This window comes from Patagioenas fasciata, chromosome 13 (genome assembly GCF_037038585.1).
Source record: "Patagioenas fasciata isolate bPatFas1 chromosome 13, bPatFas1.hap1, whole genome shotgun sequence".
NCBI lineage: Eukaryota > Metazoa > Chordata > Aves > Columbiformes > Columbidae > Patagioenas > Patagioenas fasciata.
This window is the reverse complement of record NC_092532.1, coordinates 17,293,790-17,321,020: the sequence shown is the minus strand read 5'-3', so window position 1 is coordinate 17,321,020 and position 27,231 is coordinate 17,293,790. Positions and strand designations below refer to the sequence as shown.

The window sequence follows — 27,231 nt, the reverse complement described above, 5'->3', positions numbered from 1 at the left end:
TTTAGGGATGCTACATGAGCCTTGCAACTTCAGTTCAGTTTAGGTAAGGAGAGACTCCTCCACCAGAGTCTCGTTTAAGAAATTATGAGCCTTGATGTCCTAGTTTGGAGAAGAAAAGGACATCTTGAGAGAGGATGTGTGGATAAGAAACATAGAAAAGAAGTGCTTAAAACACTTCTATATTCCACAGCAATTTTGAAAATCTCACCTATTCTTTTATCAGTTTTCTTAATTACTTTTATTGTCTCTAAATTTCAACCACCATTAACCAGAGCAAAATGACACATTGTAGGAAATGTGGTGAATGGAACTGGAAAAGGTGGTTCACTTTCAGGAGAGAATGTGGGTGATGCCTGTGGCCCAGTCTTAAAAATAATAGAGAAGTTTCACCCAGACCATCATAAGCATTTAATTTTGATTTACCTTAAACAGACCTATACCTTCATTTATTTGAGCTACTTCTGCAACACAAACCAGAAAAATGGTTTTAAAGGGACAAACAAGGTCTCACCTTAAGATCTCCTACATGTACCCAAGATTAACGCAGTGGCTCCCAGGATACAACTGTAATAGCTATAACCAGACCATTTAATCTTTTTACTCAAGTTATAGACACCAAAGGTTTCAGTGCTGGATGTTGCTAGTTCTCTTATTCATGTCAACCAAGGTAACAATTCACAAATAGAAGGTGATATAACTAGAGCACGTTGTGCTCTACTGGTCCTGGCAGGTAGCATTGACCCTACCCTCTCCCCATCCCCTAGCACAGGCAACACTGCAAGTGAGCTTTTTCACCAACAGGCCAGAGACTTTAAAGAACACTGCTAACCACACAACAACTCAAATAGAGAAGCACTGAAATTCACTATTGGAGCAAAAAATAGCACATGTAATGTTTTTATCTGACTGCCTAATATGCTTTCCTACAAGACTTCATTTTCACAGCAGCTGTGTCTGCCTGGGAGTTTTGAGTCCCATGTAGACAACAATGCAGCAGTCTTGAACCGAAGCAACTGCTTATGAAACGAATAGTTGCTAATGGGGAACCAAAGTTATCCTAAAAGACAAAGAAACAGGCAAAGATCACTCAACCTGATTATGGCATTTGGAGATACCATGAAGTTTCACTCCTCTTTGAATACATATTTTCTAAGACTAGATAAGAAAAAATACTATTACAGCAATTCAAAGCTGACCTCTTTCTTAACAACTGAGACATTGCACCAAGGGAGTCCACATGGGAAATTTCAAGTATATCTCTCTAGAAATATAACCAAATGGAACGTTGTTTTTGATGGTTAATCTATATAAAGAGTAAAACTTGCTCTAAAGGCCTAGGCCCACTTGCTGCCAGCTTTTCCACAATCGCAATATTTAACCAGAGACCATGGGTATTTTCAAGAGCCAAACTGTCAAGCACATAATCTATTTTGAAATCTCTGGGGGACAGTATCAAAAAAGGAACTGCTGCACAGGTTTTGTGAGCTGCGTGGTTGATACTGAAAAGCTGCTGAAAAGGGTCAAGAAAAGCTGCTTTGATTAGGGAGGATCACTGGCTCAGCCATTCTGCTCAAAGACAAGACTATGGCTGGAGGGTAAACTCGGGCTGAGGAATCTGTGCTTTGGCCCAGCTAGAGAGAGTGAGCAGAAATGTGGCAGATGAGTATCAACATCCCAAGGTGATGTTGAAAGTCAGGAAAAGAATCAGGAACGAGGCTCTGTCCAGTCCTTTATCAACAAATTTAATTTTCAGGTGTCATCCATTTTTTCTTGATATTATGGTCATTGAAGCTCATATTTCACAGATGGACACCTTTTGCTCCAGGCATACACTACTTGATCTATTTTAGAAATCAATCACGGGATCCTCAGATATGGCCAATCCACACACTCACAATGCCAGATAATGGTATGCAGAGGTCATTTCTGAGCTATTCAACACCAGTGCCTAATAGAAACTACTTCTGTGGGTGTTATGCACCCGGAACTGCAATTAAGGTTTATAGGACGCCTTTACCCATTCCCTCTTCCCCCAGCAACAGTTCTTTCTCCTCTGTGGAGGAAAAAACAAAACAAAACAAAAAAAAAAGGCAACCACCACCACAAAAGAACCTCCCACAAAACAAACAAATATGCAGGGACAAAAAAATATTGGTATGAGAACCTACAGATCAATTCTGAAACCTTTGGATTCAGATACGTTAGAGACAGATGGCATCAGCATTTTGGCAGCAATGGGACATTCTACCTGAGAGAATTTGCCCCAAAATGTAGATTGTTTTTATATGCCAGAGTGCCCTTTTAGATGAACAATCTAACGATCTGTTTTTACATATAAAACTTCCCCATTTGTACCCTTACAGAAATACCGAGAGTCAAACCGTGTCCTGATTTATTAAGGTGAAACTGAAGTGGTATAAACGTGGCAAAAATATAAAAGGGCGGAAAGATCCTTAACAAAACACCTGATCACAGAGGCCCAGTAAGAAAGAGAATTACACGTTAATTTGGCCTCAGGATGCATGGCAAAGCTTAATTGCAAAAGCAATGTGGAACGGGCTGAAGGGAGCTGAAGACAGGTAGAAACATTGGCCAATTTTTAAGAAGGTATTTTTCAGAATGCCTTTTTGGTCCTTCACAATCGCTTCCACATCTCAAAGAAAAAAAAATCTGAATGAAGATGGTAAGGTATCTGTGAAGAGAACCTGATTATTCATCTCCTGGGTAGAAACCCAAGTTTCTCCAAGATATTACAAACTATAAGGTGGAGGAGAAAGTCAACCTGAAAAACATCTCCTTCCTTTGAAGCAAATCCACCACAGTAACATTAGCAGAAAAAGAAGGGGTGGAAAGGACGTGCAGAGTTTACATTAAATTCTGCCTTTACATGGTCCACAGCGATACAGGAACACGGGTTTGTGTTTCAAACAGGATTGGAAACAGTCCCCGATGGAGTTCTTACGAGCAACAGGAAAAACCAGCACCCAGAGACAATGTTGACAGAAGTAACGTCAGCAACTGGCCCTTTCACCTCGACAGACACGTGAAGAGGCCCATATGTCCAGACTGGAGGTTTTCTAAAGGAGAAATCTGAAATATGTTTGGATCATTCACATATAGTACTTCAGGCTACAATCACTCTCAGTGAGAGACTTTCCTTAATACTTGTCTACATCTGTCAGCTCATGCTGATACATACTGTAGTTTTATTTTTATTGATTTTAAATTTTAACAATGTCACAAGTTAATTCACAGGTCTTTAGAACAGACCAACAGTAACAGAACTATTCCAACATCTTAATGAATCTACTTCAACATAAATGAATATTACAATTAGTTTTTTATCATTCTAAGCTGCATGTTGTGTATGTGCTGTTCTACACCCCCTCCCCTTCCACGGAGAGGCAAATAGCTTGTATTTTCCCTTTATATGAGCACCTTCCTGTATCTTCCAGGCTTGTAATTTTCTATCCCTATAAGCTGTTTTTTTCAGGTAATGGTGGTGGTGCATGGCACTTTGCTTTGGAGCCAATTCCACGCTAAATGTCGATACGTAGCTTAATTAGGGACTAGTAAAGGAAAACTAAGTGTGGGGAGACTCGATTTACAAAACCAAACAGTGATGATTCAGAATGTGGACCCAAAAATGCATCTAAAAAATTCTGCATGTTTTAAGGAGTAATAGTTGTGTGCTTTTTAAATCATTTTGTAGCTATGGCTTCCAGTCATGAAAATATATGCAATCTCATAAAACGTCTGATATTAGCATGCCTCTTCAAGTGCAAGTGAGTTGTCAATAAGACAATTAAGACAACATCAATAATACACACTGCATGTTATTATCTGCTATTTGAAATCTCAGCCTATCCAAAGATCTCTGGAAACAAAGGCTGCCTCTGACATTGGCAAAAACACTCTCCCACAAGTGAAATATGTAATTCTGAATGTACGGAATGGCACCACTACCTGTAAGGAAAAAAAATGAATTGCTTTTAAATACAGTATAAATACCTCTTGGTAATGTAAAACCTGGCTCTATAGAAGAAGCAGCTACAATAGAAAATTAGCAATCCTGTGCTTAAATCAATCACTTCTATCACATGATCCAAGTCAATAAAAGTACTGAATAAGTGCTATCATTGACCTTAATCAGCCAACAATTGGCAAACAGGGATCAGAAATTCTAGCGAGGAAATCGGTTGTTCCTTATAAATTTGAGGCTTTAGGGGAAGCACAGACATGCAAACTGCACAACATTTTTAGCAGGAGGAAGGAAGAACTGAGGTTAAATAAGCAAACTTCCAGCACACTTCTTCAAGTGCAAAACTTAACAGGTGCACTAGTGCTCCCATTTCACAACTGAGGAATACTCATGACTTCTCACTCCCTGTAACACAGGAACCATAGCTAAGCATACAATGAAAACAGTCTTCAATGATTTTGCTTGGTGGAAGTAACTGATCTGGAAGTAAGGGTGATGAAAATCGTGCTGCACAGTGATTAATCTGGGCTTTAATCCTGATGTCCCATTTCATACGAAGTTGCCATTAAGCTCAAAAGGAGAAAGGACTACATAACTGGGACCTAACGTTTTTATTTATCCACCTCATAAGCTGAATGTGATTTCAGATTGAACAGAATAGATTTCCTTGTAACTAATGGACCAGATATATTCATACAATGTCCTTTTATTGATTTTGCTTTCTTCTACCTATTGTTTGCATTTTGCTTTGAAAAACACATAACTGTCATTACCCTGTAGATGTCCTTTCCAATTATTATATCATTCACTGTTTCTTAACAAAAAATACATGCTTTGCTACAGTGTACTTTCTAATAAAAGACTCCCCAATAACCTAACTGGAGCCTAAATTGTTAGAACATACTGTACATTTTGGGAGAAAGAGAAGAAAATTAGACCTCTCTGGAATTGGTTTGTTTGGTTTTGAAATATGCATCTTTAAAAATTTAATAAGAGAAAGAAATGGCTAAAGGACAGACTTCATTTTAGACACTTTCTAAACAATAACCCTATTTATATAACTGATCACATAACAAATTTCTAGGCACTTTATGGAATGAAAAGCCTTTTGCACTGCAAAAGTCATACTGCACGCAGCTGTCAAGTTTCAGAAAATATTCAAAGGGAAGCAGCAATAAAAATATATTAAATATTTTTAACCTACACTGTTCTGAAATTTTACACAGTATGTTAAATAACCACAAAAATTTTGCCTAATATCTACTAAAGATCAGTATGTGAGCAACTTTAAGTGTACTGTCATTGTTTACTTTTTTTTTTTCACTCTTCCTTGATTTATATTTCAATATTTTGTTCCTAAGTTACGATTATGCAAAATACGATTTGTTTTGGATGACTGTTTGGAATGTTTACAATTATTTAATACAATTTACTTAACTATTTTGAAACCAAATGATGTGTTGAATTAAAGAAGGTTCAACACTCAAATTGCCTTCATATGCTCATTTTTCAGCATACTGCACTGACAGCTGAGGAGAGCACATTTTCATTTGTACAGCGTGCATGGTGCTACACCAGGTTGCACTGATGAAATACGTGATTTTTAGAGTCTTTTCACAAAAGGACAACTTACTTTCATGGAAACAACATTCAATTTATCTGCCATTACGGTAGCTGCCAGATGAATGCAGGCAGAGGTTAAATATAAAAATGTGAAGCTATACTGTTATCTATAAAACATAGAGAGAACTTAAGCTACAGTTTACAAAGTATGAGTCAATGATTCAGCTATCAGATGCAAAAAACATTTTCAAATAACCAAATAAACCTGCATGTAGGAGCAGCCTTCAGAGATACCCGTATTTACACGTAGCCAGCTTTTGCCAAAACAGTGACAATGTCTAGTCTTTCAGCTCTTCACAACTAAACCTGAGAGCACAAGAAAGGGGTGAAGCTTATAAAGTAGGACGCACCAAGAAATAAGTATATTTGACAGAGTAAAGCTTCCAGCACAATCTCAACCAGGTGCAGCCACTTTCATTAGCCAAGTCTGAGATTACTCCCATGCTGACTATCAAGTCCTATGAAAACATGAATTATCTGCATGCACCACAGCAGTGATCATCCACATGCTTTGCCACTGCTGGACATCCTTCTCAGGATTTCAAAACTGTAAATGTAATTACCAAAATTCTCCAAGAACTTACACACATAAATATCCAAATATATTCTGTAGATTTGAATTTTTTTTTAACTTGGCTGTGCTATTTAATTGCCTGTTAAAAGGGAAACATTTATTTTAGTTTTACAGAGAGGACAAGGCAGAAGGTCGGGATTTCTGAGGTGTTCTGGAGAACCACTGTGTTAGGACTTTCACCTCTCTCTTTTGGTTTTTACTTAAATCTGTTAGCTCTGGTTGCACAATCAATAACAGTCAAAGCAAACCAGTATCCACTGCTCAGATTCAAAACACAGTTACCTACTGGAACCCACTGCATATTTCCAACTGAAACTCTTACAACAGTTTTGGAGGCTGACCCTTAACTGAACTCCTTAGGGTTTGAGTTGTTTGTTTGTTTAATTAAAGGAAAAGTTCAAACAAAGGGCTTAAATTCCCTATGTAAGGTAGCCATACTTGGAAGACATTAGGTCTTGGTAGTGGAAACTGAGTCACAACTTCACAAGCCCCTTACAGGATGTAACATGCAAATGCAGTTTATTTCAGTGTCACTGAAGTCAAGGCTAGACCTTTGATATTCAGAGTCAAAAATAAGTCTGAGCCAAATACTGCCTCGTAATGAATAAAGTAAGTTAAGATGCTTAATCTAACTTGCATTTCTGTGTGATGGAGCATCCACATTACGGCTACCACTGTGATAGCAGAGCCTTCAGTCAATATGGTATCTGTGACTGCAACCATGAAAAGATGGAAACTGTTCTGTCTGCAGGTGACAACCTGAGGGACCCTACACAAATCCAGGTATGGCCAAGCCAGAACTGATAGCAGGGCTGCCTAGAAGGGCATTGGAGGATGTCCTAGGGCTTGCCTGATTACCTGAAATTCAGAGGCATTTTTCTGGTACAGACAGGAATGTGCCATGTTGTACCACTGAACAAGGATGTGTGTCAGTCTACCAGCCTTTGGCTTTTTCAGTATGGGGAGTTTTCTCAGGGTTATCACAGGAATGACTGATGTTATGTTCATGAGGAGCACAAATCAGCACACGGTCCATGGTGGGGAGAAAAGCTGACAATTTTTCAGCTCATTTCTGAAGGGAAAATTTGGGTTCCAGTGACCTCAACAGTAAAAGTCCCTGTGACTGAACAGAGCCAAGATTTCTTGTTAAACTATAAAACCAATAGGGAAAAGGAAGGCAAGATTTTTACTTAATCAGTCCTTATGTACTTCAATAAGGAGACAGTCTAGTCCTCCCTGTTATATCAGCGGTCACCTAAGGACAGGGACAGGATTCTTCTCCGTTTTATTTCAAACCACCTAAGGCATATCTTTCTTTTCTTCCTTTCTTTTAATGGGAGAGCAGAAACCATGAAATCTGGGGGCCCGCTCAGAGCCTGGCTTCTCTTGGTGGGTCTGTCACAGATGAAAACAGACTGCAATTTGCTGCATAACCTATGCTGTGCCCCAAGCCGCAATAGCACTGCATGGTTTCATGTTAAGTGACATGTCAGTCAATAGCAAGGGTGTCAGCTCACTGACAGACACACAACGTGTGACACCATCCTCCAGCATCACTCACTTCTGCAGCCTCCACCTCACAGGGAAAGTATAAACAAGACTTGGTAGCAAGGAGTGCAGAACACGTATTTTGTGGGTTTTGTCAGTGTTGTGATATGCAGCTGCTTTGGAAAAGTATTACTGCGAGTGTCAAATGTCATTCATGTTTCCACTGTGACTGTGAACATGGTATAGTGCATAAAAACTGAATGTGCTAGTTAAACTATGCAACTCCTGAGCAGTGCCCTCCATTAAATGTAATTGCATTATCTGACAAATAATCAATGTTCAGATGACACTCAAGAGTCCTAACTGCTAATCCTGAGCTAAAACTATCTGATATTTGCCTTCTTTCTGAAGTTTTATACTGTGCCTGTGCTTCAATATCAGCCCCAAAGGAGAAGCAGCATCACAAATAAGGTCCTGGCTTCCAATATGAATTTGCTAATAGTGCCATTAGAGAGATGAAGAACATAATCTGGTTTTGGACTAAAGAAGGCTCTGAGCCTTTGATGGGCAGAATGACATGACACCTTGTTTATATTATGACTTCAGCTATTTACCATGTTAATTTTTCATTCTGTTAGGGATAATTCTTCAGTATTTGGGATAGATCTCTTATTTCACCAGGAGTTCCAACAAGGAGGGAAAATGCAGTGACTTTGATAGCAAAGTCTGCAAAGAAAATTAAAATAGCAAATATTAGTTCAGAACAACCTGTGAGAGTATAGGAGCTATTTTATATAACTGTGGACTACTCTGATCCAAATGCACAGAGGATATCCTTCTCCTGGGATACAATAAAAGACTTTTCTCCCATCCTTCCTCAACTTTCCCCTTCCTCATTTGAGCCTCCAAGTTGGACTTTCCATGGTCCACAGCCCGTATATCCCTGACGTTCTATCTCACCAACATGGGAGTGAGCACTGGTCCTCAAGCTCCTGCCTAAGTCCTGGTCACGCACTACACATATTTTCTGTCTTCATCACCTGTATGAACCTCCTTAGAAGTCCTCTGTTTTCCATGCTTCCTCTCCTGCAGCCAGGCTGGGCCCAGCCAGGCTACCCCAGTAGGACCTGCCTCAGAGACCCAGCTTCCTTAGTCCAGAGCCAAGAGTGATCACGGGTGATGGGAACGTCCCTGTCACTTTGGGTGTCTGAAGTAGTTTTGCTATAGAAAGGAGATTGTGGAACTGGGCCAGACAAGTCTTGGTGGAAAGAACAAGAAAACAAGAGCTCTCCCGCTCCTCACAAAGCAGCAAGGTTCTGCGACACGAGCTTAATTAATGTTTACATGAACACTGTATTTGTTTATATTTAATACATATTTTTCTAAATGTAACTCAAGACCACAGCTATTCTAAAGTATGAAATGCAAGTCTTCATTTGAAGCACATTTTTAGAAGAACTACTATACCAGCCAATTTAAAAAACAATTATGAGACCACACATGACTTTTGAAATCATATGTATTATTGATGGGAACAAGAGAGATTAAAAAAGAGTAACATGGCTCACTGCAGGTTTTCAAAACACTAACACCTAACTCCTAAACTAACAGAATTGTGACCAGAATTTCTCGCTGCTTTGGCTTTTCTTAACTTCAGAGGACCCAATTCAGCACAGATTTAAGTAGATGCTTTAGCATTTGACATCCAATTGCAGCAAAACTAAGCACATGTTTCAACACCCCTGATTCCACACAAAATCAGGATCAAATGCTAAAACAGAAATAAGATCAGCTGAAGCAGTATGGGTGCAGTCATTACACTGTATCAGTAAGCTTTTGTACTGAACATCTTTATACTCTTTACATGTATGTGAATGTCACGTTTATAAAATCTGAAAGAGGGCTAATGAAACAAATGATAAAGAACCACCAACAGTCACAGCTGAAGGAACACATGATCCTCCCCCCAAGCACTAAAGAATTCCTAAAAGCTTCAGAAACTTTTGTTAACATACAGCCTTCCTTACAAAATCTAAACATGCAAGCAACAGAAATCAAAGTATTGAATGTAATAAGAAGATTTAAAAGTTGCTTTATTCTTGTCATATCAATTTCTTCAATAGGGAACGTCATATTGCACAGTTATTATATAAGACAGACGTGCAAGCACCCTAAAAAATACTAGAGTATCATTCAGTAATTATTATTTACTTTCTCCTTGTGCACTTGCCAAACTCTGCATTCACCTGCTTATAGAAGGAAGGGGCGCCTGTGCCCAGGCAATAGGTCTTTCAGTATGGACTTGAACGAGAGAGCAGCAAGCCCTAATAGAATAATAGGTACCTGGGTTACCTAATCAAAGGGTTTAAGTGTTGGCAATATCGTTGATAATAAACTAATAAGTTAGAAGAGCCTTCTTCACCTAGATGTCCAGCAATGATTGGACTAAATAAGGGCTGAAGATTGTTTAGAATTAATGTTGTTCACATTTAAATACAAATTATCTTAGTAGGGTTTTGCATATTGATTGTTCACGGCTGTTAAGTCCTCTTATTTCTATAGAAATAAATTATTCCTACTCAACATAGAAAAGCTGTCCTGGTACTAAATAATGACCTCAACAGGAGGCAAATCCTAAATGGAAGTAACTGGAGGAGACTAAATTCTACATTCAGCAAGAAGAAAACTCGGAAACACCTCAGACTCAGAACAAGGTACAAATGGCTTCCAAGCCCAGCAGAACATTCAACTTAAGGAGTCCAACTTCCATTTTACACAGATGGTGCTTTCTGAACAGATATGTACAAAACATACACATGCATCCTAACAGAGGATGGAAAAAGTTCAGTAGGCTCCTCCTCCCTTTATTTTTTAAGCAATTTCCTATTTCAAATAAGAAGAGATTATGAAAGGAGGAAAAGTTGTCTTCAAATCCAGCTTGAAAAGACCTGTACAATATCCCTCCTCACTTTATCTGCCAGCCCTGCTTCTCCCGACAACATGTTTCTCTAGCACTGTGGCAACCCACAGAGACACACTGAGAAACTTTTTTGTAGTCAGACTCCTGCTCTGGTACACATACAAGTAGCTGGAAGTGTGCTGAAAGCCAGTGCTTCTGCTTTGCCTTATCTTTGGTTTGTTCAGCTCTACCACCAGCATCAGAGAGAAAGGTGCAGGGGTTATTGGCATGTTAAAAAAAAAAATTCAAGGGTATTTTCTTTAGCAAATCAGGACCTATAAAACTGCACCATGATTTTTTTAAAACATTAAAACATTCACTACAGAATATAATTAAACCAAGAATAAAAGTACAATTAGTAAAAGATATATGACGTGTCATAACAACAAGCAACCATAAAAACTGTCTGAGGACTTACTTGTAAATCTGTATTTGTAAAGAAGCAACATAAAAAGAGGGTCTTTGATAGCTAATATTTTATTTGACTCAAATATATGAAACACGTCTTCAAAAGCCCAATCTCCCAAAAGAAAATCATACCCAGAAAAATAGTCCCTGTCTGATTAAAAACATCAATATCTTCCGAGAAAGGTACATGAGCAAATTTCATGCAGTTGAAGAACATGGACTAGCCAGACTGTTTTTACAGAGGCATCAAATCTACTTTAGATGTTCATACCAGCTACAGAGCAATGAAAACTGTGTTACATTACAGACTATACATGTGTAAACAGTTTTCAAATCCAGACGCTTTTATTAAAAATCATAAATTGCAATACCCTTCCCGATGTCACAGAAAGAGTCTGCATAATACTTTTTTTCTTTCCACAACAGAAGTTATCAAATTCAAGTTATGTCTAACTTAATGGTGGAAGTGAACGCACTGCAAAAGTTGTATTTGGTAAGTAAAAGGTTAATAGGGTGAAGTAGCCAATCAACAGTTGGTGTTTGAAAGAGGCTGGGATATTTGACTCGTCCGGCTCACATCTGAAAACAAGATACTGAATTATCAACAACCAAGGATCTGGTTGTTACAATATTCATTAAAGTCTTCAATTAGTGAATTCAGTGGTGAATGCTCATCATTAAAGCACTGAAAAAGTACTTGCAACCTTGTGCCCTGTGAACTTCACGATTCTGTAAGAGAAAGGCTTTCGCTTTTCAGAGAGTACCCAAGGGTCCCCATTTCTCATCTATAGTATAAGTTTTTGGTGGCAACTGAGTGACAATGAAGTTAGAAAGTCCAGTACCGTGGGAAGCAGGAGAGGGATGGGAGCTCTGGGTGCTTGTCTGAGACCCCTCTGTTGTTGATGGCAGAAGCCCCTGGGGAGTTGCAATGCCTCCTCAGGCTGCCGCAGCCCATGTGTTCGTAAAGCAGCATCAGTAGCCACAAATTTAGGCCGCCCCCAGAACAGCTCTTTGCCACTTATACTGTACAAAAAAATTAAATTAAAATCTAAGCTAACTCGACACTTATCACAAACATTTTTAAAAATAATTGAAGGGTTTTCATGCAAAGGGTGTCAGCCAATATTTTACGCCTAGGATTTTACTACAGTTAACCTATCAAGAATCTGATTTTATACATTCTTTACGTGTAAAATTTCTATGGGTGCCAGCAGCAAAGGTATACAAGGATTGCAGACATATTTTCAACTCTACCTCAGCTGTAGAATTGATCTGAGATTTTGTCCTAAGTTACTAAGATGGTTTAACACAACTACAAGAGGTACTCACACACAGGTTAAGGGTTTGACCTCAGACCTCTAAAAGTCACCTACAAGGTGCTCATGGGCTTCCATGAGCTTCGAACCTGCTCCTAAGAAATACTCTGGCTGGCATTTTTTGTACTATTATGACAGAGGGTAGTATCTTGTCTATACCTTAGAAGTATATATGAAAAACACAGTATAATTTTTAAGATCAAGTTAGAGAAACACCACTGATGTAGTTTAAGTCTTGTAAAAAAATCAAAGTTGTACTAAAATTGAAGACCAATAAAAATGTTTCCATGATTTTTTTTTAATCCCATTGAAAACAATTTTTCGTTGTAAACATTTTTGCCAGCCAAGCACTGCAGCATTGTGCAACTGCATGACAGCCAAAGAGCAACTGATGAAAAGCTGACTAGATTGATTTCATTTTTCCAACCAGAGTGAAATACGTAAAAGGAAATAACAAAATGGTGAAGTTATTTTTATGTATAAAAAATGTTCACGTTTAATAAATTCACATGGAAACTGTGCAGCCAATGGTAAATGCTTTTGAAATATATATACAGATCCCTTCAGTTCTGAAGGGAAATAAAGGCACCAGTGGGTTCCCGCAGCACCATGCCCCCTCCTCTGGGACCACAGATACACTCTCTCTCCTAGAAGAGCCAGGTCTGAGCCTGCCCAAACTCTGTGTCACCCATTCCCTGTCCCCCCTGTGACCTCCCAGGTTTCTGTGTAGAAGTCTGGCAGGGGGTTACTACTGGAACTCGGAGCTATATTTATTCCCTTGGCTCCCATCCATCGCTGTTGCAGAGCAGCCAGAAGGGGAACCAACCAATTCAGCATGGGATCTGCCAGAGTTGTGCTGCCAGAGAAGTTAAGAATGAAAGACAGAGGAGACAGAAGCTATCAAAATGAGTATTTCTGTCTCTAGGGAAAGAAGGGTTTCCTCCCTTTGTGGATCCCCCTTCTACAGATTAAGACTTTTTTTCATCCTCTCCTTTATGAGAAATCCCAACAGAGAAACCTGCCAGTTCCATAAGTTTCTTACATCTGTGAGGGAAGAAGCACTGACAGCAGTGTCCCCTGCATCTCTAAGGCATTTGTTGGCATTTCTCTACACCTCACAGTACAACCAGACCAAGCGACACCCACCAGCTCTGCACCACATGCAGGTCCGAGGCACTGGCAGTAGAAGGGTCTAACCCTGAAGCCATTGCACCTCCTGTGGCTACACACAGAGCTCAGGGGAGGTAAGAATCAGCTCATCAGTCCTGTTCAAACACATAATCCACTGAACAAAGCAATAGCAACAAAACTCCATTTTGAGATGAAAATTCATTGCATTATCAAGGTGTGCCCCATCACCAACTTACTTTTATAATCACTAGACTATGAACTTCATGAGGACAGCATAAAGCTGAGAAAGGAACAATTTTCCCATACCACAAATATTTCCTCTTGTTCCCCACTAGGACTAACCTGATACTTTTTGCTACTGTTCCAATTAAAGAGCCAGCAAGACAACATTAAGAATGTAACTCCTCTTACTATATCATACCAAGGAACACAACGTGCAGGAATCCACAACAGAATCAAGTTGAACCCAGCCTCTCACACTGCATTTGAGTGCCCAAGCCAAGAGTCAGTCCTCTTCTGACCCACTGAATAATTAAACAATTATTTAAATTGGAATAGCCTGAAGCAAGAACTTAAAAAGACCCACCCTGGCAGAGCCAAAGAGTGGTTATTAGAGCGCTCACCTGGGATGTGTGAAACTTGATTTGAAAAAGCTGATTCAAATCAGAGATGAGAGGAAAGATCTGAATCCAGCTCTCCAGTGACCCAGGTGCATTTCATAATCACCAGTCCATAATGAAGTGCAGAGATGCAACTCTTTCATTTTGAGCAGAAATTCAATTGTGAACCTGAGAAATCCTTCAAAGATGCAGCATGTTGATGCAAACTAATGAACTGGAGTTTTTCAACTGCAATATGAAAATTCCAGCTAGCTCTGGCCAGAAACTATACTTCTGTATTTGGAAAGCATCTAGCATGCCAAAGGCACTACCAAAACCATCAGCAGACTGAAACTGTGATTCGGAAGTGGTTGTGGATTTCCTACTGCTTATTTACCTAATAGCCTGTCCATTTATCGCATACACATGTATTTAGCTTTATGTATTCAAGTAAAAGAAAAATTATTTAATATTTGTTCCTTAAAACAATCAATGGCATTTTAAAATATCTGAGCCGTTTTAGAAGAAATTTTATGGTAAAATCCAAAGAAAGGAGGAGTTAGACCACAAGAGTTTTGTTAGTTGGTATTACGGTACTGATAAAGATGTTGGGTTATCTCCTACTCATTATTTTATTAGCCCTAAGAGGAATTACACTTCCGTGGCAAAATCTCAATGAACCAATGAAGGAGAGTTCCCTTAAAAAGGTAATAAATAGTCATTTTATTATACATTTCAATTTGGGGTAGCCTATAACCTTTGCATTTTTTAAACTCAAAAGGTTAGAATTCTTTTTGTAGTTGAAAGAATGAAACAAGAAAAAGTTTAATCACAATCTCTTTTTGAGAACATCAGGCTTTGCACGGAGTTTGTTAACAGTGGATTTACACAATGTATTTCTAGTGAGACTCGGAATCACATGAGGCTCACCTGGTATGGAAGGGAAGTTTTATTTACTGACTCAGTCCTACCCAAACTGAAGTAAGAGGCGCAGAATTGGATCCTAGAAATCACTTCAAAATCAACCAAGATTTTTCTAACCTTTATATGCTTTCCTCTGAGATGAGAGACCCATCAGTTTCCTCAAAAATGCAGGATATATTCCAATAAAACAAAGGTTCAGTTAAAAGCTACTTGTAGCAGCAGTTTCAAAATTAGTGTTGCTTTCCAATATCAAGTCAACCCTCGACATTCAAAAAACTTGGAAGTCATTGCATGGACTGAAACCCATGAAAACCTTTATGCAAACCCTTGAGAAACTAAAAAACAAACAAAACAAACACACACACACACACACACATAAAAAGGACTTATTTATATGCAGATTTTGGGTGAACCAACACAAACACCCATCAAAAATCCTTGGCCTCTAGAGCAGAAGGCAGTTTCTTCTTCTCCTGACAATTATAAACCAACGTCAGAGAAGGCAAGATCTCTCTCTAATTCACTCAACTGACACTTAGCTGTCACATCACTCCCTTGAATAAAACCGATATCAAAACCAAAATGTTGCACTGCCCTATGTTTTAGTATTTCTATGGACCCCTGAAGAAAAAACACACTAAGATCCAGAGAGCCAATGTTAACAAACACACATGAAAATAAAACATAACCCATCCACGCAGAGCTATCAAAAGAAATGTTAGGAAATGAACATCCAGCCCACCACGTTAGCCTTTGTTAATGGAAACCTGACTTTACACCTCCGTGTTTTCTTCACCCTGCTCTCACATGCTCTTTCTCAAGAAACAAACCTAGGCTTCCCTTGAACTCATTTATCCTTTCCTTGCTGGTAATTTATTCCATATGTTTATTATCCTTTGCATGAAGTAATTCTGCCTGAGTTTCCTATTTATCCATGCTTTTCTAAATCTTACATTAAAGTAACCTATCTATATCTATCTATATCTACCATTGATATTCCAGTGATAAGATTGATGGTTACAGTGTTTGCACAAGTCTACAGAAACCAGCTCACGAGAGTGAAATAAAACAATGTTAATACAATATGCTGTCCTCTAGAAAAAATATTCTATGGCCCGCCTGGCAACCTAGCACAGTTCCATTGCATGGGTTAGCAGGGCTAATTCCCAGATCAGCAGGGGCCAGGACTACGGAGGAAGCAATACATACAGCCTTGTTGTGACTGAGTAGACTGTAGTACTTGATAGCAACCACTTTGTAGCATCAATGAACTCAACAGGGCTCCCAGCCTCCTCACAAAGAACTACAGTGTCTGTGGCAGAATATCCCAAAGGCATGAGAAAAAGAGGAAAAGTTTATAACAGCACTTATCATACTTAAAAAAAAAAAAGAAACTAAGAAACTATAATGACATTCACGTTGAATCTGAAACAAGCGTATTCTAAAAGGAAGAAGAATCAAGAATTAGGACTGTCATTTACCCCTTTGCATTATGATACGCAGACCCATTTGAGGTTGGTGGCACAGAAGGTTCCCTGGGACATCTCTGGCTGCCCCAGGCAGAGCGGCCCCTCCTGCAGCCCCCCCTCCCCTCCGCCCTTCCACCGGCCATGGGGGTGAAAGCCAGATCCTACTCTCTTTTTTCTCCCCCTCTCTTCCTTTTCTTGTCCACAAAACGGAGTCAGGGCCAAATTTTTCCAAGTAGCCTTTCCCTGGCCCTGTGGTTTCCCACTTGGGATAACCCACCTCATCCCCTGCCTCATCCTCACCAACTTCCACCCTCCGGGTGAGCACCCACTGCCCCTGCAAGTCCGAGATGCCACAGCTGAGCAGTTTGACACTAATGCATCAAAAATGAGCAGCTGGTTTGAAGAAGCCAGCTCTGTTGCTTGCCCTATGCTACGGGAGTGCTACCGAAGCCACCAGTGCTATCTTCAGGCACTGTTACCTGCAGAACTTTTGGTTAATGTCCTACCATGATAGGCGGTGTTGCTTTTTTTCATTAACATGATAAATACTTGTAAGGAATTACCTAATTCTGCTTTTGGTTATACAGATCTCAAATACTGCAATGCACGATGGAGAAAATATCAGATACTGAAGCTGCTGCAGCTATTTTAGTTCTGTTTTCTTCATCTGTATTTAGAAGACAGTCAGATTATAACAAAATTGTTTGTCTTTAATATAGTTCAACTTGACCTGATGAACCCATCTCTTTAGAAAACAATCTCAAATGGAGTATTTAGATTAAGACCTCTAAAAAACAGTGACTTCAAAATACTTTCGAGGCCCCATCTTACAATTTTTTAAAAACACAGACAACTAGGCTAATTATAATTACTCCTCTACAATTCTTTTGCTTTTTCGGATGCATCTGGTTATCTAGTAAGATGCACCTGAAAATTAGAGCAAATTTAAATATAAGGGAAAGGTGCCAAATTCAGAATACTGAAAGAATTTTCCCTCTGGGAGAGTGCTTAGTCACAACATTGATGCAGTTGAGCAGAGGCAACTCAAATCCCCCCCTTACTACCCTATTCCCATGACTCTTTCCTGATCTGGATCTGCGCTACCTCTGAAAAGATGCTTCAAATCTCTCACTCAGTGCTTGGCTTCGTTGCTTAATATGCCAATAGGAGTGAAAATATCACAGCAGTTATTGCGATCCACTCAGATTTAGACAGACACTACTTGGTTAAGCAACATCTATCAGATCATTTCAATTTTCAGTCGTTTCTATCCAAGGTCAGATTCTGATCAGTGACTTGGTCATAAAAAGTTCAGACTCTGTATTCAGCCACACAACTGGAAGCTACAACCGCACGTCCGTCCAATAACCCTCAGATCATCCAATTAAGCATCTCAGAATTATTTTACTTTTACATATTTTCTTTCAGTAGCTCATCCTTTTTTCCTCTTCTGTGAACATCTGTGCCCAGAGTGTCTTCACTAGAGAAATTTGGATTTCCATCTACAGTTGCCAGAAATAAGTTTATTCATGTTTCTATAAAACAAAGAATATGTATCATATTTTTTTCATCTATGTTCTCATTCCCTGAATGGAAATTGCTTGCACCTCTGAAATACATAAACAAAATACCTCAAAAAAGATGGAGTAAAGTATAAGGCAAAAAAATGCGAGGTGTGAATGAGAGGATAGAAAAATGGCTTTTCAAGATCATATTGCTTTTAGCATTTTGAAGAGCCGATATAGATCTATTCAGGTGTCTGAGAGAAATTCAGAGATTAAAATTGAAATTTACTTACATATCCTATTAAAACACATTAAATCAGAAGATACTAAAAAGCTTTAATTGTCCTCATTCAAACCAGAAACATAAATCTATATATGGTTTTCTTTTACTTTTTTTTATAAAGTTCATACAAACCCGTGTACTTTTTCTTAAGCTTTATTATTATTATTATTATCATTATTATTATTAGCATTTAGTCAAGGCACTCTAAAAACACCTGTGCAATCCAAAGTCAACTTTAAACAAAAATTATCATTCGGAAAAATGACTTCTACTGATTTTCCTACACTTGATGAAACTTGTGCTTCCCAGGGAATAAGCACAGCCCATTTTAATGGACTAGTGGATTTTCTGCTTCTGTTCTAATGCAAATCTCTTCGGTCACCTAAGGCTCCCACGGTGGGTAAACAACCTAATGTGTCAGCTTTCTGTACTGAAGATCACAATTCCTGATCTCAGCACTGTCTTCATTGCTGCAAGCGAAACAGTGGTACTGATGTTGCAACTTCCAGGCTACTCTCTTCTGATAATGAATGGGTTGGGTTATTGGCCTCTAGCATGGACAAAAATATGACAATCAGCCTCTTCATTATATAAAAGTCTACAGTGAAGACAGTGCCAGACAACTCACGGAGTATTAGAGCTCAAATATGTTCAGAAGTCGAAAAGCCCGTAGAACAATTCCTTTTTCTTCTTTACAATTGATAAAGTCTTAGTCAATGTATTAAAAGTGGTTTAATACAGTATTTTCATCGTAGCAACTTGTATCTTCAGGAATTAATTTGTAAGACACAGCTTTAGCATTCAAATATTTTAGAAACATTCACTGCAAATGTAACAGAGACCAACCTTCCTTACATCTGCAGTTGTTAATTGTCGTCACTCGAACAGCAAATGAAAATAAAGTTTAAGCCACTAGCACTTAAAAAAAAAAAAATCTCATTTACCTGCAGTGATCGAAATTCAAAGTCACAGCAAAAAATCTGAAGACAGAGCAGATATGAGAAAGTGCCCCCGACTGCAGGGTTTAGCAACTGTACAAAGAGTCTCTTCTAGTGCACGTTCTGAAACAGCAATCGATTCTCTGAGCACTTGTTACCAAACTGGAGACATTTTCTTTTGTCAACATTCTGAAAACTTTAAACAACTCATTTATGATTCTTTACTTCAAAAGATTAACAGCACATTCACTAGAAGATGAATTAAAAATAAAATTTAAAAACAATAGCAGAAAGGGGAAAACAGAACAGACTGGGACGAATATCTCAAGCTATTTACAAATATTTTTGTAATGACCAGAAATCATAGAGCCCTCTTTAGCTAACTTTTAAAAATAATAACAAAAAACCCACAACAAACAAACAAGCAAAAAAACATTCATCAGCTGTTGACTGAGCACAGGGCCTCATTTTCAAAGCTGCTGAGCACCCACAACTCCATCTGAAGTCAGTGGAAGTGATGAGTGCCCAGCAGCTCTGCAAATCAGGCCCAAACTGTATCGGTGTCTACGAGCAGAAGTGGTATTTAGGGAAGGGTTTTTGTTGCAGAAACGAGGAGGTTCAGAGTAATCTGTCAAAGTGCTGCTACATTCATGAGTCGTAAAGCTAGCTAGCTCTCATCTATGGGAAAAAAGTTAATTCATAGGGCTCATAGGGCTTGCATTTGTCAAGGAGCAGGACGTCAATGCTATCATTATCAGGCAAATCAGCCAGGCGTTTAATGGCAGAATCAGGAGACATTTGCTCTCCACTATCAGAATGACATCATAACTAAAGCAGCCTTCGGCGAGGGGGGAGAGCCGGGCCAGGGCTGGGGCTGGGGCAGACTCTGCCCTCCTGCCCCGCTCGCCCCACCGCCCGCTGCCCCCCTGCCCCGGGAGGCGAGGACACTTCCAGCTGCCTCCGCTCCGCAACTTTGTCCTCGCAGCATCTGAAACACCAGCATCTGATTTTACGAAATACTTCCAAACCTGCCCGATCCCAAACTGCGATATTATAAGCCAGACACTCGGCTAGGAGGGGATGGGTTTTACCTACAATCTATAAATTAACTCTAAAAATTTCTGGCATTTTTAATTACTTCAGTCATTTTCATCCTCAGTCAAATGGACTGGGGGGGGGAACACACTGAAAAACTAGTTGCCTGTAGGATTTAAGAAGTAACAGCTTAGTCAACTAAGTCGATTTTTAAGCGTACACAAACACATACACACACAGTCTTTCAATATTCTGAACTGTATAGTGATGATCTTATTCGATGATCAGAAACATAACAGCAACACACATTTCCCTTCCACAATAGCTGTAATTATACAACTCAAACAGCACAAATTACAAACTGTTAATCTATTTTCTTTCAAAATATTACTACAGGTATACAGGCACGGTACAAAAGCCTCACCTTGTATAAGAACTGTGAGGGGAAAAAGTTATGAAAGCAGACAGAAAACCTAAAATCCCTGAGGCTACAAAAAAATCCCGCTATTGAGAAATAACCCAAGAGACCACATAGGGAATGTACAGCTTTCAGAAGCACTTCTCATCTTATTTGCACTTAACCTATTGATGTACTTATGCAGGTCACTTACTTTTCGGATATGTTTGAACCCTTTATAATCATGCAGGTCTCCGCGGTTTTCACTTGGGCTTTTGTTTTTTTGATTTTGTTTGGTTTTTTTTTTGCAAACAAGTTTCATTTAAAAAAGGTCCAATTATGCAAATCTGCTCCCGGATAGGTAGTGAATATTCAATATGACGGTGATACTGTAATAGTTCAATGCAATGCACTGTACTGGACAGATTTATGAGGCAACGTCACTACTACGCTCTGGTCCTCGCTGGAGCATCTTGAAGTTAATTAAAGCTGCAATGTCCACTTTTCCAGCCACCCTCCTCATTCAGGTTTACTATTTCAACATCAAACCAGCAAGGGGGCCTCCCCCCTCTCTCCGTACATTTAAGCAGCCTTTCACAGTCAACGAACAATGAACAAAGATTTGAGTGATAGGAAAGGGGGGAGAGAAAAAAATCTCCACAGCAATAATCAAATCCGGTTTAAACAAGTAAAAATATAGTTTCTAATATTAAACTAGAAAAGAAAACATTCTTCTCCAAGCGAACGTGCAGAGGCGCTTAGCCAACCTCTTCAGAAAGGGTCTAAAAGCAGCCAGTCCTTTTTATTTCGAGCAGTGAATGAGCCCAAACAAGGCTTCTAAACTTAATTATGACACTTAAAATAGTCTTTTTCCACATAAGCTGGGAGGCTCGCCGCTGCTATCTGTATCAACCGGTCAAATCAGCTCAGCAAACACGGCCCCTGTTGGATTTATTTTAAACTGCACGGGGGGGGGCGCGGCGGCGGGGGGAAATGCACAGCCCCGCAGAGCGCTCCAGCCGCGGGCGGCCGGGCAGCCGCGCCCGCCCCGCCGGGCCCGCGCCCCGCTCCGCGCCCCCGCACCGCTCCGCTGCGCGCCGCTCCGCGCCGAGCCGCCGCTCCCCGGCCCGCCGGCGGCTGAAGTGAAAAACGAAGGGATCTGAGAAATCACGTCTGCTCCTCGACACTGTATCAGGCACGGCCACATCCGCCGCACGCACCCCGAAACAATGCCCGCCGCGCAGCCAGGCGGCGGCTGGAGCCCTCCCCGCCGCGCCCGCCGGCACCCCCGGCCCGCGCGGGGCTCCGTGCGGGCGGACCGAGCCCCCGGCCCCGCCGCCGCGGCGGGGGACGCCGGCAACTAACTTTTCGGATGGAGCCCGTGCGAGCCGCCCCGCGGGAGCCGCGGACCCTCCGAAAAAAACGCATAAATCTTCGCGACCTTTTATTTTGCGTTAAAGTTCACAGGCGGCACCGCTCCCCGCAGCCCCTCTTCCCCCTCACACACACACATATATTAATTATTTGCAAAACTGCAACAGATGGGCGCATTAAAATCTGGATTCTTTCCTACACAGCATCAAAGAATCTCTCCTTCCTCCCCCCCCCCGCACCTCCCGTTAATCCCGCCGCCGGCCCGATGCCCCCCGCCTCCCCAGCACCGCAGCCCCGCGCAGCCCCCGCGCGGAAGAGCGAGGCCGCTGCCCCGCGCAGGCAGCAGCGCCTCCGCGCCCGCGCACAGCGCGCCGCCGGGAAGGGGATGCTCCCCCCTCCCCGGGGATTGCCATTTAAGTTTCCTCCTTAACCTGTTACTTTCTCCGGGCGCTGACAAAGCCCCGGCGGCGGGCTGGCAGGTGCCTCCCCGCTCCCCGCGGCGCCGCCGGGCGCGCTCCGCTCCCCCCGAAAGGGCTGAGACCTGGCCTGACATTTAGTGCCTACTTGAATGTCACAACGCTCCTCGCAGCATTATGCACGGCTCCTATTCATAAGAGGTCGATTAGAGCACAAAATGGCAGGTCTCTTAGGCACTTGAATCTCACAAGTTTGACACATGGTATGCATCAGCTAACTTTGATTAAAAAAAAAAAAGGGGGGGGGGGGGAGGTTTACAAATTACACCACGATTAGCCGGGATCCTAAGGGGAGAAGGAGGGAAAGTGGGGGCCCGCGTTTAAAGTCACTTCAGCAAAGTTTGCTCCGCAGCCACCCTTTAAAACAAAAAGTTTCTGGGCAAGTTAAGGGCAGGGTCGGTGCGGGCTGGGGACGGCGGGCGGACGGGCGGCCCCCGGGCAGCGGCGCGGCCGCCACCGGCACTCGCCTCCCCTCGCGTCGCCTCGCCTCGCCCGCCCGCTCCTTTTTTGTAAAGTAACGGTTTTAAAAGAAACGAGAGAGAAAGAGGAAAAACGTAGGGTTTTCTTCAGGCTAAGTTCTATAGCGCCATTCAATGGCTTCTTCGCTCCTTTCATTATTTTCTGCTTTTCCCCTGACAGCCTTGCTTGCAAACGTCACTGCTATGGATATTTAATTATACTGTATTTTTTTAATCACGGTGGAAAACGCAGGCCCCATTGCGATGATTAAAAAGAAATAATAATAAAAAAACAGACTCCGGACTGACTTTGGAGCCTCTTTGATGGCTCGTGGGAGCCTCCCGGATCCTCAAAAACCCCCTTTTTACCTTTGTCTTTCTTACCTTAAAATTTAAAGCAAAGCGTAGAAGAAACTCCCGCACGTAAACGGAGCGTTGTAAAAGATTGTGTTCAATGAATAATGAAGCATGTCCACATGATTGACTTGATCATTTTCTTGTGCGGAGGGGGAAAAGTGCGGCGCGGGGCTGCCGCGGCCGCCCGCTCCGGGTAGCCCTCCCAACTGCTTCCAGCACATCCCGAGCAAAGAGCGCTTTATTTTAATCTGTCTCTTTTCAGAATAACCCCCTTCATTGATACTGATCACCCAACATCACAAGACATCCCCATCTCTCAGCGTGGACTCCCCCTATCTGGTAGGTGAAATGCATTGTACCATTAAAAAAGCACTCCATTGTCGTCTTGGCATAATTCACAGCAACTAGATAGGTCTTGCGGCATTTAGCTTTGATGAGCCAAAAGCTGAACCCTTGATATAATAATCTACAAAGAATGGTCTGTGATCGTCCATTTTTTCTCCCTGTCTGGCAACTAAGAAACCATTTAACACGGCGCAGCTTGGTCGTGACCTTGAGCCCGTGTAAACACCCCGAGGAGCCCGCTCCGCTCCGCAGCCCCACGGCCAGCGCCGCTGCCCGCGCCCCGCGCAGCCCCCGCGCCCGCGCAGCCCCCGCGCCCGCGCCCCGCCGCCCCTGCCCGCGCCCCGCCAACCCCGCCGAGCCCCCGGGGGCAGCGCCGGGCTCCACAAAGCGCCCCGCTTACCTGCTCCCGAAACTATGCAAAGTCTGTTTCTCCTAAAAAGAGAAAAAAAAAACTCCCGGGGAAACCTGGGTGGACAGGGGGACCGGAGCATCAGTCAGCGCTCCGGCGTTTAAGAGAAGTAATCAGCGATAAAGTGACGTTGATCTGCACTGTAACCTTGTGGCGTATTTAATGTAAATAAGCCAGTTATGTTGCCAATCGCATGCATACAAACACATAAAGGTCCTCAGCGTTGCATTTTGATTCTTTCCATTAGAGCCGACTTTATTTACATACACTATTTAGGGGATCATGATAATTCTAAAACAATACTAGTGCCAAATGATTATGAAAATATGATTTTAATTAATCACGTAGTAGGCAAGGAAATTAGCATACGGTAATTAAACTTAGAGAAAAACGTCATGGAGGTTCTCTGCCTTATGGGTTCGGAATAATCATTAAACGATGGGTTTTCAGGACTTAATTATCAAACAAATAACTTTTTTAAAGCAACTTTACAAGGTTTATCCGCAGGGCAACGATTTAGTAAATAATATATAACCAAGCAAACAAGGTGCAAATGTGACTGGTGAAATAGGTTGTGTTTCTACAAAGCTGGAAGGGGGGGGGGAAGCTGAATAATGCAATTATGGATTCTGTGTCCCATAGTTGACAAAAGCATGGTGCCTCAATAGACTCTTTGTTATGGGATTATATAATGATTGTGGTGTAATTATGGGAAAAAAGATTTAGTAATAATAAAAAGTATCAAAATACACCAATGAGCAGCTTGTTTTAAAGAAAAGGCTTGCATGTGACATTAGGGGCATGTTAATAACAAAAAGCCAGGATCCGAAAGGGTTGACAAATAAAAAAGACTGTGATGCGCATGATTAAGAAGCGATGGAGACAGATTGATTATTCAAAATGCCGAGCCACAGGGACACTTAAAACATTGATTCAGGTAAGACTAGTTTCATCTTGACTGAAATGAGTTCCCTGAAGATGACTGGCATACATTTTAAATCAGTTTACTACATAAAAAGCATAACATCACAAGCTGAAACCTTCTAGTTACAATAGGAGTCCAAGGAAAAAAAAAGTTTATGTTTGTGGCAATTCCCAGAGGGACTATGGAATTGCAGAGGAAGGGGTATAGATTAATTAGCTCTTCCTAAACATTGGACTTAAATGTACCCATCTTTTATAATCCCTAGCCTCTGTTCCTGGAGTCTGTGGTCCAGTCCCACTTCTGCAGGTTATGGGGCTGATATTAATAACCCTAAAAGTACAACAGGACTTTTTTTTCTTTTTTCTTTTTTTTTTTTTTTCCTGGAACTGAAGAAAATTCACCTTCTATAGTAACTGAAAAATTAGTGACTTTTTTCCAATTTATTTATTTTTAAGTGAAGTTTATAAATAGTTGTTCAGAGCTATTCAATGTTAAAAAAAAAATTCCCATGCCTATACGAAAAAGTTTAGGAATTCACTCTGCATTTTCCAATTTGATGTGTCTGAAATTCTCTTTGAACAAATTCCAAAATACAAGTTTTTTCTATAGAAATTAGCATAGCAATCACATCAATAATATCACTATCTCTATGGGAATGATAACTGGAGCAGTGGGGGTGTTCTTTATTTCAATTCTTCGTGGATCAACTGATTATATTCTGTCTTCTTTTGAACTTGTTATTGTAAGTCAAGTGATTCTTTATAAGTGACAGCCCTGACAAAGAGACGAGGATGGGAAAGCAGGTCGAAAGGAAGTCGCCATATGGACTTTAAAAAAGGCACTTTTTAAACAAGATAATGGGGAAATGGATGTTGCCTTTTAACCCTGTCAAGGCTGAACATTATTAGCAGTCTCATAAAAGAATGAGCTATACCCTTTTTTTAAAATATCAGATTTCACCTTATGATTTCCTTGACCTAGGGCTTCATGATGCAAACCACATCAGAGGCGATGGCATTTCAGAGGTAGGGGCCAAATCAGGCACCTGGAATCACTGACAGACAGGAGATTTCAGAGCACTGCACAAAGAGTTACAGAAGAATGAGAGGTCTGGAAAACCCCATGGTTCTTTTTCCTGAGACAAAGATAAGAATATTGACTAGAGATAGGTGAAACAGCAACTGACAGCAGAGGAACTTTAGACATCTGACTGAGATTTCCTGTTCCTCTGGCATAAGTGCATGATGTTCATTAAATGGCACCGAATGGAGTGAAAACAAAGCATGAGCATGAGGGCTTTGGCTCTGATCCTTGCAAAAACTAAAGTATTGCTCCTCCTCTTTTTGTTCTGGAGGGAATAGGATTTTCCCTCCAGAAACTTTTACGTGGACAGAGATCAAGAACCATCTCCCAGGAAAGTGAGATTAAGTACTAAAGAGGCTCTAAACTGAGGGCAGAGCTGTGGTCCAGCACTGGTGAATGTCCAGTAAATTTTCTTCTTTTTTTTTCCAGTTTGTTAGTCCAGGTGACCATCCAACTCAACTCTACAAGAAGGAAATGTCAACCAAGGACTTCTCAAAATCTGGAAGAGTCAGCTACTACAGGCAGACAATGGTGCTGTCAGAGGAGGATGCCATTAACAAGACTGATCTAAACTCTCTTCCCCAGGGCCTCATAGCCGTGACTATGGAGGCTGGGATGGCCAAGACTTTCCAAAATGGACCGTGAAGAGATAATGCAGATTCATGAGCTGGGTACATCCTAAAGACAAGAGACCTCCAAATTTTATTGGCTCAGTGACAGGCTCTAGCACTTCAGCAATGTGTGCTGGTTAGATGGGATTCAGATGATGTCAGACATGAGCTGGGGGAGGTTTTGTTCCAACCTCTCTCAGAATACATAATATTCCCAGACACCATCGGCATTTTTGTAGCTCCCTCCAGTATTCCTTCCTATTCCTCCCCATATTTCAGTGTTATTCCTTCTTCCTCATCTTGCATCCAGGGAAAGGTCTTTTCTCTTCAAAGCGTTCATGCCCTCTCAACTGTCCCCAGCTACTTCTCCAACTTCTTTGATTGTTTTTATTCTCTTTTGTGCCCCCTCTATGAGTAGGCAGGAATATGCTGCTGCTTTAGAATTAGGCAAAAACACTACATAGGAGAGAGGGAAAGAGCAGTATGTTGTTTGACTTACTTTGATGGGTTCTTGAACTGGTTTAGAGCATCAGGGAGTAGAAATTTTCAGCTACAGACTTGT

General features: G+C 41.0%; 1 protein-coding gene across 15 annotated transcripts in view; it reads right to left on the bottom strand.

Annotated features, from left to right (window-relative positions):
* The window catches only part of ZNF536 (zinc finger protein 536), a 345,571-nt gene extending 321,297 nt beyond the window's left edge, over positions 1-24,274 (bottom strand). For 8 of the 15 annotated variants that reach the window (XM_071814314.1, XM_071814303.1, XM_071814313.1 and 5 more), the window contains exon 1: positions 23,324-23,454. The gene's annotated coding sequence lies outside the window, so the exon portion shown is untranslated. Of the gene's footprint in view, positions 1-20,845; positions 21,482-22,436; positions 22,541-22,569; positions 22,593-23,323; positions 23,455-24,041 lie in introns of those variants that run through there. The other 7 variants (XM_071814307.1, XM_071814304.1, XM_071814305.1 and 4 more) reach the window with 6 other exon arrangements.
* Positions 24,275-27,231: the final 2,957 nt, after the last annotated feature.